The following is a 15,543-nucleotide window of genomic DNA, read 5'->3' as shown; positions in this document are numbered from 1 at the left end:
AAGCGTCAAGGTTTTCAGTGTTGATCATTCATCTCCTGCATGCTCTTAGAATAACACCCTCAGCAAAACAGACAGACAAAAGCTAACTAGAGTTCTGCTTTCTAATCTCTTTAAGAAACATACATTTGAAGATATTTTCCAACTTCAGAGTGTTGTGAAATTCAGTGAGACCTTCATGAATAAGATGTGACGCTTTGTCTTTAAGGTTGTATAACCTGGGCACAGGGTAAAAACCAGTGAAAGTCTACCTTTTTTCTCATCAGCCAAAGGAAACCCTTGCCTTTTTAACTGAGTACTTAGAGGTTATAAACTGTGTTATGATGAGCTCTTATGGTGCCCACCCTCTAGTGACACTATGCACAGGATGGCAACAGATAACAACATTAAGGCCAAAAACCTCTCACTATTGAGCTTATATGTGATTTGAACATAGAGTGTTTTTCCAAACCCCTTGAAAGTGTGAGTTCCTCTCATCCCCTTCTCTCATTGGTACTTGCATGCCATCCCCAGTCAGCAGTGGTTCAGCACATGCAGGGGAGGGGAGAAATACTCACTCACTGCCTGCAATTACATATACTTCATTTCATGCTCTAGAAAAATTCAGTGCTGCTCGCTTAAGAAAAACTGAGCATGTGGTAACTGGTACTATTTAATGTTTAATTTCTGAAATTTGCCATGATTCCTACAGCTGACACCAGCCACTGAACCTGGGCGGGTAAGACCTCACGCTGGCCATTATACAGATGCTGTCCTCTTTGAGAGAATGTCTTGCTATGGTCTTTATGGTTTCCTCTTCTTTGGAATATGGCTACAGCATGATCTAGGAATGGAACTAAAAAGTATAATTCCTAGATAATGTCTATTTTAAGTAAGTTTTATGGCTAAATAGATGTAAGAATTAAGAAGCCTTGAATTTGTCTTGTCTCTTCCACCAAAGTGGCATGTGACACCAGGCAGGGGTAGTAGGGAGTGTGGTGTCATCTGTTTTTGGAAGGAATGTCTAACTTTCAGTGCCTAACCAGCCATGCCCTTAAAAGGCCTGAGTATACACATGCCTTGAAAATAATTTCAGCTTAAAACTGCAGACATGTAAAATTCCGTGAAACTAGAAGCCTCATGTGTTCCAGAAAACAAAAGCTGGTATTGAAACATTTTCATTTCTCCATGCCTCAGTTTCCCCCAGGTCCTAGCAGGGTTAGATAGAAAGTAAGAGGGATACTAATTTATTAGTGTCTGTGAGGTATTTTGGAAATGTGAATGATACTATTTATTACTGTGTGCTTTTTCACTCTGGAGGCTCACAGAGTGTTGGGCAATGGGACAGGCAGAAATCCCTGTATCGTATTATGATGCAATTGCAATGACTGTATTCTGCAAGGTAGGAGCTAGCTCCTTCCAGTGACTTTGTCGAGCTGTAGAGCAGGGTCAGGAACACAAGGCTGTTTAACTTACAGAGTAGAAAGGTGGAAAATGAAAGGCTACTTTCATTTTTGGTTCACCCAAATCCAGAAGCATTGTGCAGGATTCTGCCTAGGTTAATCCAACAGCCCTTCTGCTAACTATAAAACACATCCGTAAGAGAGAGGCAAACAAAAACCCAGCAAGTTAAACAGTATTATGAGACTATCTGGAGGAAATAATTCTGATATAGGTCCTAGGCATAGCTCTCATCATAAATCTCAGAAAAATATTGGAAAACTTTTCTTCTTCCTTTTTAAATTGATTGAATCCGCAGATACTGCTTTAATTATTCATGCTTATGATGCGGTATTTTGTTTGGCAGTTTCTGAGAAGCCAGCACCACAGTATGCTCACCTATTGTTGCTGTCATCATAAACTTTCTCACCATCTTTCGTCTTATGTAAATTTAATTCCAAACACTCCACTTCATGCTTTATTATCTCGCAACAGCAATTGCATTTGGCCCTTTGATTCATCTGTGGAGAATGCATTATGAAGCAAAGCACAAATATCATAAAATGGTTAGTTCATGGTGCTTCTAATTTCAGGAACATCACAAAATGCTAATTTGTAGTCTTCATACTAGCACAAAAAAAACTTCAGTGGATGTTGTGAGGGTAAATCCCTGCTTTCGTCCTTCACCTGGAAAATGCTGCAGCTTAAAGAAACTTAAAAGCTCTAATAAAACTTACAGCAAACCAACTTGCTGGAGTGTTCATCTACACTTCAGTTTCTTCTGAGTAAAACCAATGTAAGGAGCCTTCAAAATAGTCTAAATGGAAACTAAAGTAATGAAAGAACATGTTGCATTTTCTTGTCTTTTACCTGCCATGGTTTTATTATGGGGTGCAGTTGTTTCTTCATTGCTGTAGCTCATTCTAAACAGTGGCAAAGCTGCACCTTCAAGCTCATTTGCTAATTGTAATGGTACTGAACCACAGCAAAATCAACATGATTTTTTAGTGTATGGCTCTAGAAAGAGAAAAGCCAGACTATCTGGGGAGAAGTCATAGGTGTCTGTAATGCATTTTCAATTGGAGACTGTATGGCAGAGGCAGGAAATCTGGGCTGGGAGAGAAAAGAGTATATTGAGTAGACAAAATATGAAATACACTGCTTACAAGCCCTACTTGTGTAAGGATGGAGGAGGCACACAGTGCCTTTTCACTTTATGATACGTATGTGTGAAAACTTCATCCACAGATGTTTCTGTATCATTTTGTCCCTATTTTCAAGCATAATTCATCTTGAAGATTCATGGACCAGACAGATACATGGATTTATTTTGGCTTATATTTAATACCGTAAGTCGCAAAGTTTAGACAAAATTTCACAACTGTTAGAGTCAAGAGTGGGTTGTGCCTGTGTGAAAGAACAAGAGGATTGAGACAGACTGAAAAGCTGGCTAGGCTGTCTCCAGGCAGCTCTGGCTTGCACAACCAGCATTTACACAGCAGAGCAATAGGTCTTAGTGCCTTGTTAGAAACTGTGAAGCAATCTTTGGAGAAGATCATTTCCTTTTCAGCAGCCATCCACCCAAGACATTGAATACTGCTTTTCAATTTTCTGATGTATTTTCCTTTGATTCCCATTTTTCCATATTTAAAAAAATATGTTGTCTTGTTCTTTGTGTCTTTCCAGCAGCAATGTAAGGTCATTTCTGAGATCATCAAAAGCCTTCTGCATATGGAATAGTTCAGTGCAAGCTAACTGAATGTGCTTACTTGAGTCAGTGAGCCTCCTGGTTGCCGCCCTACAGTGCTCTGAAAGAGCAACCTTTAAGAGCAGCCCCAAGTATGACATACTGCTTATTCTCCTTTCGTCTAGTCACCTACCTTGTGAGCTGTGTGTAAGAGTATGAGGACAGGGTGGTAATAATCCAGGCACACATGAGAAGATAGAATCATAGAATAGTTAGGGTTGGAAAGGACTTTATGATCATCTAGTTATATGCTATAGAGATAGTGTTTTGGCACTGTTTGCCATTTTCTCTGTAGATGGTAGCCAATTTGGGGCCTAAAGATGGTGCAGAAACAGTGAAGGAGTTGTTAGCTTCTGCTTTTCTTGTCATTAATTATAAAACTTCTCTAAAATCAGAATTAAATCATCTTGTTACACAATAAAATTTGTCAGGTGTCCTCATCCCACCTTGCATGTCTGATAACTTGCACAGCAAGTTCAGCCTGCTGATGTTTGTTTGAATGTGGTCCTTTCAGGAAAAGAAAAAAATTAAAAAAATGCAGGTTCACCTACTTAGTTCATGTTCCTGGTAGTCTAATTCTGAAGTAAACTGCTCTTAACTATAATTTTCAACAAGAAAACCAGCATTGTTTTCTAGCCCATGCTCAGAATTATTTGGAAGTTAGATTACCAGCTAGTACAAATTCAACCTACTTTTGCAGGTTGAATTTTGTAGGTACTAGGATGCACAGGGATATATTGTTAGTGAGGATATAGTTCGTTGTCTCTCAAGACTGTTTATGCAGTGGGACTATTGTATTCATCAATAGATGTACTCATAAAAGCACATCTACTCCTGTTCTCCTGTAGCCAATTGCAGTTATATATTTATGCAGAATACTACCTACTTCAATTCTTTATCCTTAAGTTGGAAGGATAGAAATGGGAACAGGGAAGAAATGGGATTCCCCACCTAATACAGGCAGTGCTATTTTTTTAAAATTTTGGATCATGCTTGTTTAGGATCATTTCTTTGTGCAATGTGGCAACCTTGATTTCTGTACCAGCTATCAAAACTGTTAAGTTTGTGATTTTATTCTCTGGAAATCATCATCATTATTTACTCTTAGATAAATAATTTAGATATGTTACTTTTACGCAGACTGGAAGGAAAATTGAGTCTGTATCTCCGACACCAGCACGGAGTTTGTAAATTGTATTAGGATGGAGTTTCTGAAATCCGGTCAGTGCTGTAGATTATTTTATATATGAATGGAAAGGACTAAGGTATATTTATTGCAAGGTGCATTTAAATTTTCAAACCTGTAGGTAAACTTTAACTTCTTAATATTAATAACGTTGCATTGGTAGGAAAACAAACTTGCTCACCTTATGTCTTTATATTTTCTTTAATTGTGGATATTACAAACAACCTAGGCATGGAAAACCGTAATAGCTCATGATTTCTAATATTGGGAACAGCACAAATATAAAATATACTTGAAGCTCAGCTCTAAGTAGATTATAAACATTTAATATAGAATGTTATCATAATATTCAGAGCACCAAATTGCAGACTTCTGTCACCCACTTTCAGGCATGCTTCTGAAGATCATAGTTAATTCTGCTGATTTATGGTAATGCTGTAGCACTATCATATGCAGCATCAGAAACCACTAACAAGCTTAGTATAAGCTTGGACTGAAATGGTTTGAGGTTTAAATTTCTGTAACGATTATAAACTAGAAGGAGTGAAATCCCACTTCAGCAAAAAAATAAAAGTGTCTTGTTACAATTCAATATTGCATCCTCTCTCTCTCCCCCATCTCATTCCAATTCCCCCCCCCCTTACTTTCTCTTCTCTCTTTAGCTTCTCTGAGGAGCCATTTTTTGAGAAAAGTAATTTTAAATTGTGACTGGCATTTTTAAATTTAAAAATAATCCTTTTTGTATGGTAATGCACTTTATAATTAGGAGACACAATGTTAGCATTTATTGGAAGTAGAAAAAAAAGCTAGGCTGGAAAGTATTAAAATCAACTAGATTTTTTTGGCCCATTTCATTTGAAATGATAGCTATTTATAAAACAAATCCGATGACTTTGCCAGCCCTTCCTGTAAACATTTTAATAGCATATGTCACATTTAACTGTCTCAGGGATACTGTGGACTGCAATTACCATACAATCTGTTCCAAAATCCACTCTGAATTTAGGGTTAGTATGAACCTAATGAAGGTGTGCAAAGAGAAAATACTATGAACCAGAACTTTAAAGGATGTAAATCACATTGCTTTTGCTTCATAATGAACACAAAGGAACTACAGTAACTTACAGTTGTTGAGAATCTACCTTTGCACATTTCTCTGTACACACTGGGTTCCTCTCCCTCCTGTGCTTGTGTGAGGGCTGTGCTCAGTAGCCATTTTTGGTGACTAGCCAACATAGCACTACAAATAAAGAACTTCAGGAATCTTGTAATTGGTTTAGGTAATGTACTGCCATTTTCAAATTGTAGATTACCTACTTCCACCAGCAAACAAGCTTTCTTTTTCTGTCTAGCTTTATGAAAATGTAAAAATTGCCCAAGATTGTGAAAGGATTTGAAATGTTTACTTTCTGGACATTATATATGATAGCAACAATCAAATCACAGTATCTGAGTATCAAATCTTAAAGAAAGCTGGTTTTAAGAGTTCTCTCCATTTGGATAGTTAAAAAAATTATAAATCAGCTGTTCCTCCGCTCCCACCCCCCAGTGCTGTCATTTATCAAAATTAAGGTCAAGCAAAACAATGCAAGGAAAACCAGCCACATTTCTCGTTTTTTTGCAAAACTTGTACTGAACTGATTGCTCTGCCACAGTGCAAGCTGGTTGATTTTGTAGAGTTGTGTTACTCCTTTCCCATTTATTAGTAAACAAATAGCAATGAAGCATCAATGAATATGTTATTATATTGTGCCACATTCAGATATACCTGTTAACTTCAATGGGGCTCTGAAGGTTTTTAAGGCAAGAAAAAACAAATCATAGAATCATAGAATGGTTTAGGTTTGGAAGAGACCTTAAAGATCCTCTAGTTCCAACCCCATTTCCACAGGCAAGGACACCTTCCACTAGACCAGGTTTCTCAAAGCCCCATCCAGCCTGGCCTTGATTCACTGTCAGTTCTTTGTAATTTATTGAAGCTGAGCCACATTTTGTTTACAATAATCCTAATTTTACCTTCATATTGCCTTTTTATCCCAATTGCTTACAAATAGGAATTGTGAGCTAGACAAAACTCCTAATGATTTGCACTACCACCTTTTCTCAGATTTTATAGAATTTGTCATCTGAATCCAACAGCATCAGGATGTGGTACAGTAGTTGATTGTATGGCAATGAGTTTTACCTTCATCGTGGGGAAACTGGTGCTGCCACCAAACACGTCATACAATCAGTGTTCACACAGAATCATGAGTTACTTTAGGACATGCGTACTTCAGCACATCTCCCATTTAAAGAAGTACTTGGAATTCACTGCTTTTCTGTTGAAAAGCTGAGAAAAAGGAATCAGTTTTTCTGGGATCTGAAGTCGCGTCTTCAAGTTGTTCAGCTGTTTTTGCACCTGCTGCCAAAGCTACTGATGTTGCCAATAGTCAACACTTTTTACTCTAAAAATGGATCTAACTGGTTCTGTGTCTTTCTCTCCATCAGCCTAGCAGAGATGTGAAAAGGAAGCCACAAGGTTCTGTAAGATTTGGGAGGGTTTATCATCTGGTGTTGAAATACCAACTCCACATGCTACAGCTTTCTTTTCAGGATGTCACTCTCCCGCCTCCACACTCACCACCAAACAAACATAGAAATCTACTACTGTTCTCCCCATGCACTCCATTTTCTTCCAATCTGAGAGCCATTTGTGTGTATAATTGAAAATTAGCAGTGCAGCTGTTTGAAGAGAGTAATTTATCACAGCACATTGTTCGCTCCTGACACTTTAGACCTGGCTCTAACAAGGCAGTGGTTGCTGGGGGTTGAGCTGCAGAAAGTGATTCGGCTGTAATGCCGCGTTTCCCCTGCTTTGTTGCTAATTGTAGCCTCTTTTTCTCCATTGAATTGGGAGTTGAGTAAAAGAGCTTGTTTGCTCTGTGCGACGAGGCTGCCAGGGCCGCTTGGGCTATTATCACAAGATACTCTTGATCTTTTGAAAAGCAGGAAATAGAATTTTTCTCCAACAGGGAAAGTAATTTGCGATGCGTCCATTAGTTCTTCATTAAAGCAAGATTAAATTGCACGGCAAATCACATCTGTGTTTGGATGATTAAAGGGTGGCATTTTAGAGGCCAAAACTAATTACTAGCCAAAATGAATGGGAGTGAAAAAACAGTCATGTTTTTACATTAGATAGTGTGGCTTATAATTAGATTCAAGCTAATTCCACTATTTCTTCTCATTTAATGAGATGAGCCTGTCCTCATCTTTTTCTAGGCCATGCTAACAGCCCCAAATGTATAATTTTGATAATACTGAGAGTTTACTTTATTGAAATTTCTTAGCTACCTGCCACAAGTGACTGTTCTGTCTAGTGGTGCTTCATTATACATCAACACAAGCTACTGTGCATAGCCCAAGCAAGCATCTCAAGCAATCTCTGTATACTATCTATATGTATGTATATTTACATGTATGTATGTTTACGTAACTATGAATTTGTGTCTCTATATGTGCATGCATATATAAATATAACACCCATGATACGTGTCTATATATTTTTGCTAAATGAATGCTGAAATGTTTGAAAAAAATACTGAAAGAAAGGAAGGTAAGTCTGTGTATCTGAAAGTACTTATCTCCATAGAAAATTTCTTTAATTACAGAGATTTGTGGAGGTTCTTCTTGTTCTTCAGGCATGAGAAGAAGGACATAAATAGGTGTATCAAGTGGGGAATGATAGAAATAACACAGTTATTCCTAGATTTTTTTTTTAAATGAAGTTTTGCTATTGTTATTAAAGCAGTAACTCTCAGTAGACACTTGAAACCAATAGTTGATTCCTAATAACTCATTAATTTAGGATGTATTACATTCATAAGATCAAAAATTCTTGTTTCTCATAAAGAGATGCTGCCAATGAAATGTTTCTCTCTATTTCTCCTATTTCTATTTCTCCTCTTCTTGGGTTCTTATGTTGAGAAGGAAGGAGGTGTAAAGGGCCACAGATTGGATGAATCTGCGGCCCAGAGAACAGGTGGTGTCCCTTGATTTTTCTCTTTGGAGATCCTTTGGAAAACCATAGTTTGGAGATATGTTACCTGTTCCATAAAATTTCAGTGCACTTATTCCCTGAGATAGACACAGATTTGGCAAGTGCCTGTTCAGGACATTCAATGAAACATGCTACTGGGCAGTGTACTGTGGTAACTGGAGAAGGCAGAGGGGAAGGAAAAGTTCAGAGGTTACTCTATAGCAATTCCTATGATCCTCCAATATCCAGAGAGGTAACTGGAATTTGGGAGTAAGCCTGTAGCTAATTCTTGAAGATTGGAATACTTCTCACTTCTGTGCTCCCAGCTCTATAGCCAACATTCAGGAAAAAGCTTTCAGGAGATCAGGCCCTGGGAGCAATCTGTAGAACAATAAAACCAAAAAAGCATGACAGAAATCTTGTTGCCAGGAAAACAGACACCTTGAAGAATTAATAATTTAAAAGCCTGTTCTGCAAAAGTTTACTGTTACTGGCTGTTGATTTGTTTTCGTGAGTTTAGTATTGGCATTTTACTACCTTTAATGTAAGTGTATAATCACCCAATTGCATGGATATTAGTACCTTCTTTTGAGCCTACATTTGGTGAATAAGCGGAGTGTACATTTCCTTTGTCTTCCGATTCCCCAAGTGTTTTTTTAGAGATAACCAATCACCATTCTGAGGGGAATTTGCCTTTGTATTGGCCCTATCCTCACTATTCTCTAAACTTTTGCTGTTGGCCACTATCAGAAGTACTACAGAAAACACCTTTGATTTAGTCTAGAATGGCAATTTTTATGTTCTTAGCACTTGGTGCTGGACTAGTCTGAAGGTTGCTCCAAATATGTCATCATGGAGGAATTGTGAAAATGCTGTAAACTAATTTATAATTCATATGTGTACGTACAGCTGCACTTTCATAAAACAAATCCAGTTGAGCAATAGCAAGAGTTTCCATTACATGCAAAATTCTCTTCATCCTCAGTAATTTATTAGGGTATTTTTGCTAACTTTTCTTTTAAAAAGTTAAAGAAACTTTTAAAAAGTTTAAAGACAGCCTTGCTGTCTTTATGTAACTTAGGACAGTCAACCTGTCATCCATTTGGTTGCTGTATTCTTTTTACTAGACCACTGATTTATATTCACTATAGCAGGTTTGCATTGAAAATGACATTTGTAAATAAGAGCCATGAAACTACATCTTGGCAGAATAGCAGAATACAATAAGGGCGATTAAGCTCACTTCTGATTAATTTTTAGAGATTTGTGGTTTCTTCTAGAGGAACAGTTTCCATGATTGCCAGTTTTATCTAAATTTATGCAGAAGTTCTAGCACTGGAAATGGTAAACTTCTTGACTGCAAAATTGAAAATACAGTTACAAAGGCAAGAAATCCTCCTTGATTATGGAGTCCTTTCCCACCTCTCACTTAGGAACACTCAGACAACTTAGTCACAGGGGTTGACTTCGTCGTATTTTGTCCCATAAAAGTACTTTTCAGAGATTACTTGTAGTTGCTTCCCTAAGCTGCTAGTTGTTGCTTTTGTCTCCTGGAATTGCCAACATGAATTTTGGTGGGGTCTTGTTTTTGTTTGTTTGGTTGGTTGCTGTTTCTTTGTTTTTTTTTCCCTTAAAAAAAAAGAAAAAAAAATCTGCTAAGAATGTGAGTTCAGTGACTCAGTTCTTTACCGAGTATTATTTGTGTTCTGGCGGTTTTGGATTAATGGACATGAATCTTGCAGCTTGGTTTTAAGGACTATTTCATGTCACTGTAATAACCAGGACTTACACATTGTACAATTTTAAACAGTATTTCAAAGTTATAATACTATTTCATTACATGTTTAACATAATTAATGCTCACTTTACATTACATCTTATTGAATTCGGTCATCTTTCTGCTGTGATCAATATATATTAAAACAATAGTGGAAAAGCTTGGTATTCTGAGTGTTTCATCTCAACTATTTTTTTCTACTCATTATCAGCTTTGGGGACTCATGCCATTGCACCTGCATTTGAATTCTAATTATAGAGAACCTTCCTAACTAAAGCAATAAGAGAAATACGTCCATTTATCATTGATGGTAGCTAGAAGAACTATGACTGACTTTCCTGCAGATAATTCTGGCAAGCTAAAAGGCTTCTTACATCTAATGGGCATGGCTAAGAATTCATTTGAAGAGAGAAGGGTCATATATTTTTCTAAAGACTGTTTACATTTTCTGGGAATTGCAGATTTCAAAACTTTTTTCAGCCCTCTGCTGACCTTGACAGCTTCCTACAATAATGGAACAAAAATCTGCAAAAACAAGCCTTAAATTCTTCTTCAAAACCACTTATGTATCCTGTATTTTCGGCTTCCTAAGAGATTTCTCTAAAACAGTTTATGCAACTTTCATAGTTTAACCCCAGCTGCCAATTAAGTATCACAGAGCTGCTCACCTACTGCCCCCCAGTGGGACAGGGGAGAGAATTGGACGGGTGAAAGTGAGAAAACTGAGTTGAGATAAAGGCAGCTTAATAAATAAAGTGAAAGCTGTGTGCACATGCAAAGCAAAGCGAGTAATTAATTCACCACTTCCCATGGTAAGGCAGGTGTTCAGCCATCTCCAGGACAGCAGGGCTCCATCATGTGACATGTTTTAGTGTGTGGTGTCCCTGCCCATGGCAGGGGGTTGGAACTAGAGGATCTTAAGGTCCTTTCCAACCCTAACCATTCTATGATTCTATGATTCTATGTATAACAGTTACTTGGGAAGACAAAATGACATTGCTCTGATGCTCTGAGCATACCCCCTTTCCCCCTGATTTAAATACTGAGCATAACATCATACAGTGTGGAATATCCCTTGGGTCAGTCAGGGTCAGCCATCCTGGCTGTGTCCCCTCCCAAAAACTTGTGCCACTCCCCCCCCCCCCAGCCTCCTCATTGTTGGGGTGGGGTAAGAAGCAGAAAAGGCCTTGATTCTGTGAGCCACTGCTCAGCAGTAACTAAAACATCCCTGAAGTGTCAACTCTGTTTCCAGCACAAATACAAAAGACAGCTGCATACTTGCTACTATGAAGAAAATTAACTCTAGCCCAGCTAAAACCATAGGTCATGTAATTTTTCTAAACAATGAAAAATGTGAAAGTATGCAGATTCTGTAGAAGTTCGTTTTGGCTGTGCAGTGGTTTCTAGATTGTTTTCTACCAAGTATCACCCTCAATAGCAATCACTGTACATTTTGTTTGATATTTCCACTCCCTGTGACTGGTCAATCTAAATGGTCAATCCAGATGAGTAATAAGCATTCCCATATTTCTTTTTGTTGTTGTTGTTTTGTATTTCTGGATATGTAGTAAGCAATAACTTTTGGACTCAATTATCCAACCCTATGCTTACAAATAAGTTGTCCAAATAACTTCACAACAGTTAGCTCAAAAGCCCAAGATAGGATAAAATACAGGTAATATTTTTTCATCCATAAGCAGAGGATCTATAAAAAGTTATATTAGTTCTGAGACCTAAAGAAAAAGACCCAATTGTCTTCCTTCTCTCTATATATAAAGGTCAGTCATTCAAATTCTCTAGTTGTTTCTGAATGGTTTCATCTAAGAGAGATACAATAGGACCTGAGAACAGATGACATCGAGCAGGCAAAGAATGGGATAATAAATATATTCAAGACTAGTAGTTCACTAGATTTTTTCAAAGGCTTATCTATTCACACAAACAGTTGCCACAATTCTGATGGGGATAGATAACCAATAGATGAATTGTTAACAGCGACTTCTTATCTTCTTGATTGATTGTCGTAAGTATTTGTATGATTGTAGGACGGCTAGAAAGTTTGGTCATAGCTCAAGAAATATTGGGGGGAAAACCAAGTTGTGAAGAGGAATTTGCAAGAATAGAGGACAGTTTTATTGCCTGCAGCAGAAGGAAAGGCCTTCTGGGCAGATAACGTGAGAGGCAGGAAGAAGGTAGAATAAATTATGAGGACAGCAGCTTTAGCGAGATAGAGACAAGATGTAGCTGGAAGCAAGGAGGGGGAGCCAGCATCCTATGACCATACAGCTAGAGCTTGCTTTCACTGGTATCATAACTGAAATCTCAGGTATTAAATATTATTTAAGGCAGAATAATTTAATTTATGATCCTGGTATTTGGTAGAGATACTATAATTTAAAAAGTTGATCAGATCTTCCAGTAACAAATCCTGTACTATGACAAGTAATATTCAGGTCATACTTCTCCTTTGAAGTTTTAATGGCCACTAGAATTTTATGTTAGTCACTCACTTATGTTTGAAGAAAGCGTGCAAAGCCTTAGCTGTCTCCATTTGTCTATAACTACTTTAGAAGCTTCTGAAGGCACTGAGCTTATAAAACTGCATGCTTCAAAGACCTTTTTCAAAGATCCCATTCTGCTGCTGCCATTTATCAAAGGGGCACTTTTAAAATATATATCTCTTTATAATAAAATGTTTTTTTAAAATATAAACCTGACAGTGTGGATAATTGAAACAAAATCTCCATTGGCTTCAGTGGCAGCAGAACTGATATATATATATTTAATACATATTTGTATATAAGTAATATTTATATTTCTAGAAATAACATTATAGTCAACTTGCTAATATAATGAAGCAGAATTCATTTTTCCCTCTTTTTTGTTGTTGTGTCTATCCTAATTTTTTTGAACTCCACTGGTTTGATTTTGAACTTAAAATGAAATTTTAAATTTGACCCTGTAATAATACTGAAAAGGATTGTCTCTGCTAAAGTAAATAGAAACTCAGTTTCTAAGTATAATTCATCCTATTGGGCAGATGCAAATCTGGAGTAAGTAGAATGTTAGATTACAATTTAGTAAAAAATAGGACAAGAATTCTGTCATTTAACAGTCCTGTGATAAATCTTTCAAAGGTCTAGTACATGCTGCTAGATTAATGTCATGGCAGCAAGTTATTTTATACCCCCTTTAAACAAGAATAATAACGCTTACCTACATCACACTCACAGTGGCCTGCTCTCTTGTCCAGTCCAGTTCCCAAGAAAACGGTGTCAGACTTTCCATTGACTTTACTGTGTATTAGATCATCCCTTTAACTCATGGTCTTAATTTCTGTAAAGAATTATGGCTGGGGGGAGAAAAGTGGTCATGGAGGGCTATGAAATGGATATAGTATCAAACAGCAGTGATTTTAGAAATGCATCTTTATGGTTATAAAGTGCTCCTACTTCTTCCTTATCCTGACAGTTTGTTCACTTGTTTTGTTTGCTCCCACAGTGGGCATCATAACATCACTATCTGTTGCCATGGAAATCGCTGTGATTTTGCAAATTCAGCTTTGTTTTGATGAAATCAGACACACACAAAAAAAAAAAAAGAAATGGGCAATAGGGAAAAGTAGCACCATCTATTTAATTTAATAGAGGAAGAAATTTGAGGGTTGTACTATATCTACCAACCATTGCTTTTAGATGGTAGTTAGCTTTCCAGACTGATACTTTGCATTCCTGGCTATTGCTGGAATATGTAATAATGCTTGGACAACCACAAGTCTGTTAGTGGCCTGCTTTAGAAATAAAGCAGTGGCCAAACAATAAAAATTAACATTAATGCTATTTGATAAATATATGCATTTCCTGGTCTCTGTAATTTAGTCCTGCAATATGAGGGTAAATTATGGGCTTGCTGGAAGTGGTGTACAAAATTCTGCTTTCATCTTGCCAGAACTATTAAGGGAGACCAGCATGATACAGTTCTACAGCTAATGTTTTAGATTTTTTAGACTGGATTTATGAATAAATTAAAAGAGTTTGCCTATACCTGGAGTTGGAGTTGACTGACTATTTTTTGCTAGATAGGAAAAACTCCATTCTGTTTTGGGGTTGTTTTTTTTTGTTGTTTTTTTTTTACTTCTTTTAAACCTCAAGATAGCTGGAAGATTGGAACTGGAAGTCGCCCTGTACACACTAAGACCCTATATAGTAAAATTGAGACATTTAATTCAAAATCCAAAGTTTTGAATACTGCAATAAACCAGGAAAGGCCTTCTTTTGGAAACTAGCTGTTTATTCAAAGTGAATGTGGATACTGACCCCACACACACATTCTGCCTGCTGTTAAAATTTGCTCTTCTCTGTGAAACAATCTCAACAGTAAAGACCAAAGATGTGCAATTCTGGTAAACTCTGGGGTACAAGCTGTGACTTGTTACTTTGATGAAAATTCTTAGGTGGAATTTATAATCTATTTATTGTGGAAAGAGATTTACAGAGGGATTTGTTTTTAAAATGGGACTTTACCAGAATTTCCTCAGATGCTCCGTGTAGCTGCTATCTAACACTGGAGATGTGTATCCCAAAGCTGTACACACTTTGAAGTTCTTCAGATGCCTAACATTCTGCCTAAAGCTCAGCCTATGTATTACACTGCCTCACAGGTAAGACAAGTGGAGCACATGCACTGGTTCATTCTCTGGAGGCTGCTGCAGTTTAAACATTTATGGATCTGGAGAAAGGATGGATGATTGTGATTCTTTAGTTCAGTGGCTACATTTCAGCACATTCCAGTCAACAGTGTCTTTTTCAACAGTCAGTCATGGAATAAAGTACTGAAGTAATCCCAGGGGGGCAGGTTTGTTGTTGTTTTTTTTTTTTTTCCTTGCTGTACAGTGGTTTTTAAAGGCTCCTTTGGTCCACAATGTAACTGGGCAAAAATAATTTTTCTTTATACTAAACAGTTGGATTGGATCATCAACCATTATGGTTCAGACCACAGCTAATGAATCTCTATAATGTGAGGTTGACCTGATCAAATGTTTATGGTAAAAGAATAAAGGGGCCAAAGAAATTGCTGCAGTAAACTGACTGAATATTTTGAGAGCTACTGAGAAATTCTTCTTTCCAAATTATAGTGTTAGCAAACAGATACAGACTTGAATTGAATTGCATTCCTTAGAAATACATACCTTGGCACAACTAGAGAAAACAGAGTTAGCAAAAGCTTAAAAGGTAGGATAAATTGGTTCTCATAAATGTAGGATAACTGTAAAACATTTCAAAATGGCTCCACAGAAGAAGCATGTGTAGCTAAGAAGTAGCTGATAGTATAACTGTATTAAACCCCAGCTTAAATTTTGCTGTGTCTATTTCAAACCTGAAGACAGAGATATGCAC

At 37.2% G+C, this 15,543-nt stretch overlaps 1 long non-coding RNA gene across 1 annotated transcript; it reads left to right on the top strand.

Moving 5' to 3' along the window:
* Positions 1-1,517: 1,517 nt before the first annotated feature.
* LOC130594513 (uncharacterized) lies at positions 1,518-14,152 on the top strand. Its single transcript, XR_008971103.1, has 3 exons — positions 1,518-2,765; positions 12,193-12,339; positions 13,649-14,152. It is a non-coding gene; the product is annotated as an uncharacterized LOC130594513 (long non-coding RNA).
* The last annotated feature ends 1,391 nt before the right edge of the window (positions 14,153-15,543 follow it).

Source organism: Pezoporus wallicus, unplaced genomic scaffold (genome assembly GCF_028554395.1).
Source record: "Pezoporus wallicus isolate ANWC-B61680 ecotype Strahan unplaced genomic scaffold, APGP_CSIRO_Pwel_v1 contig_6897, whole genome shotgun sequence".
NCBI lineage: Eukaryota > Metazoa > Chordata > Aves > Psittaciformes > Psittacidae > Pezoporus > Pezoporus wallicus.
This window is presented reverse-complemented; position numbering and strand designations above follow the sequence as displayed.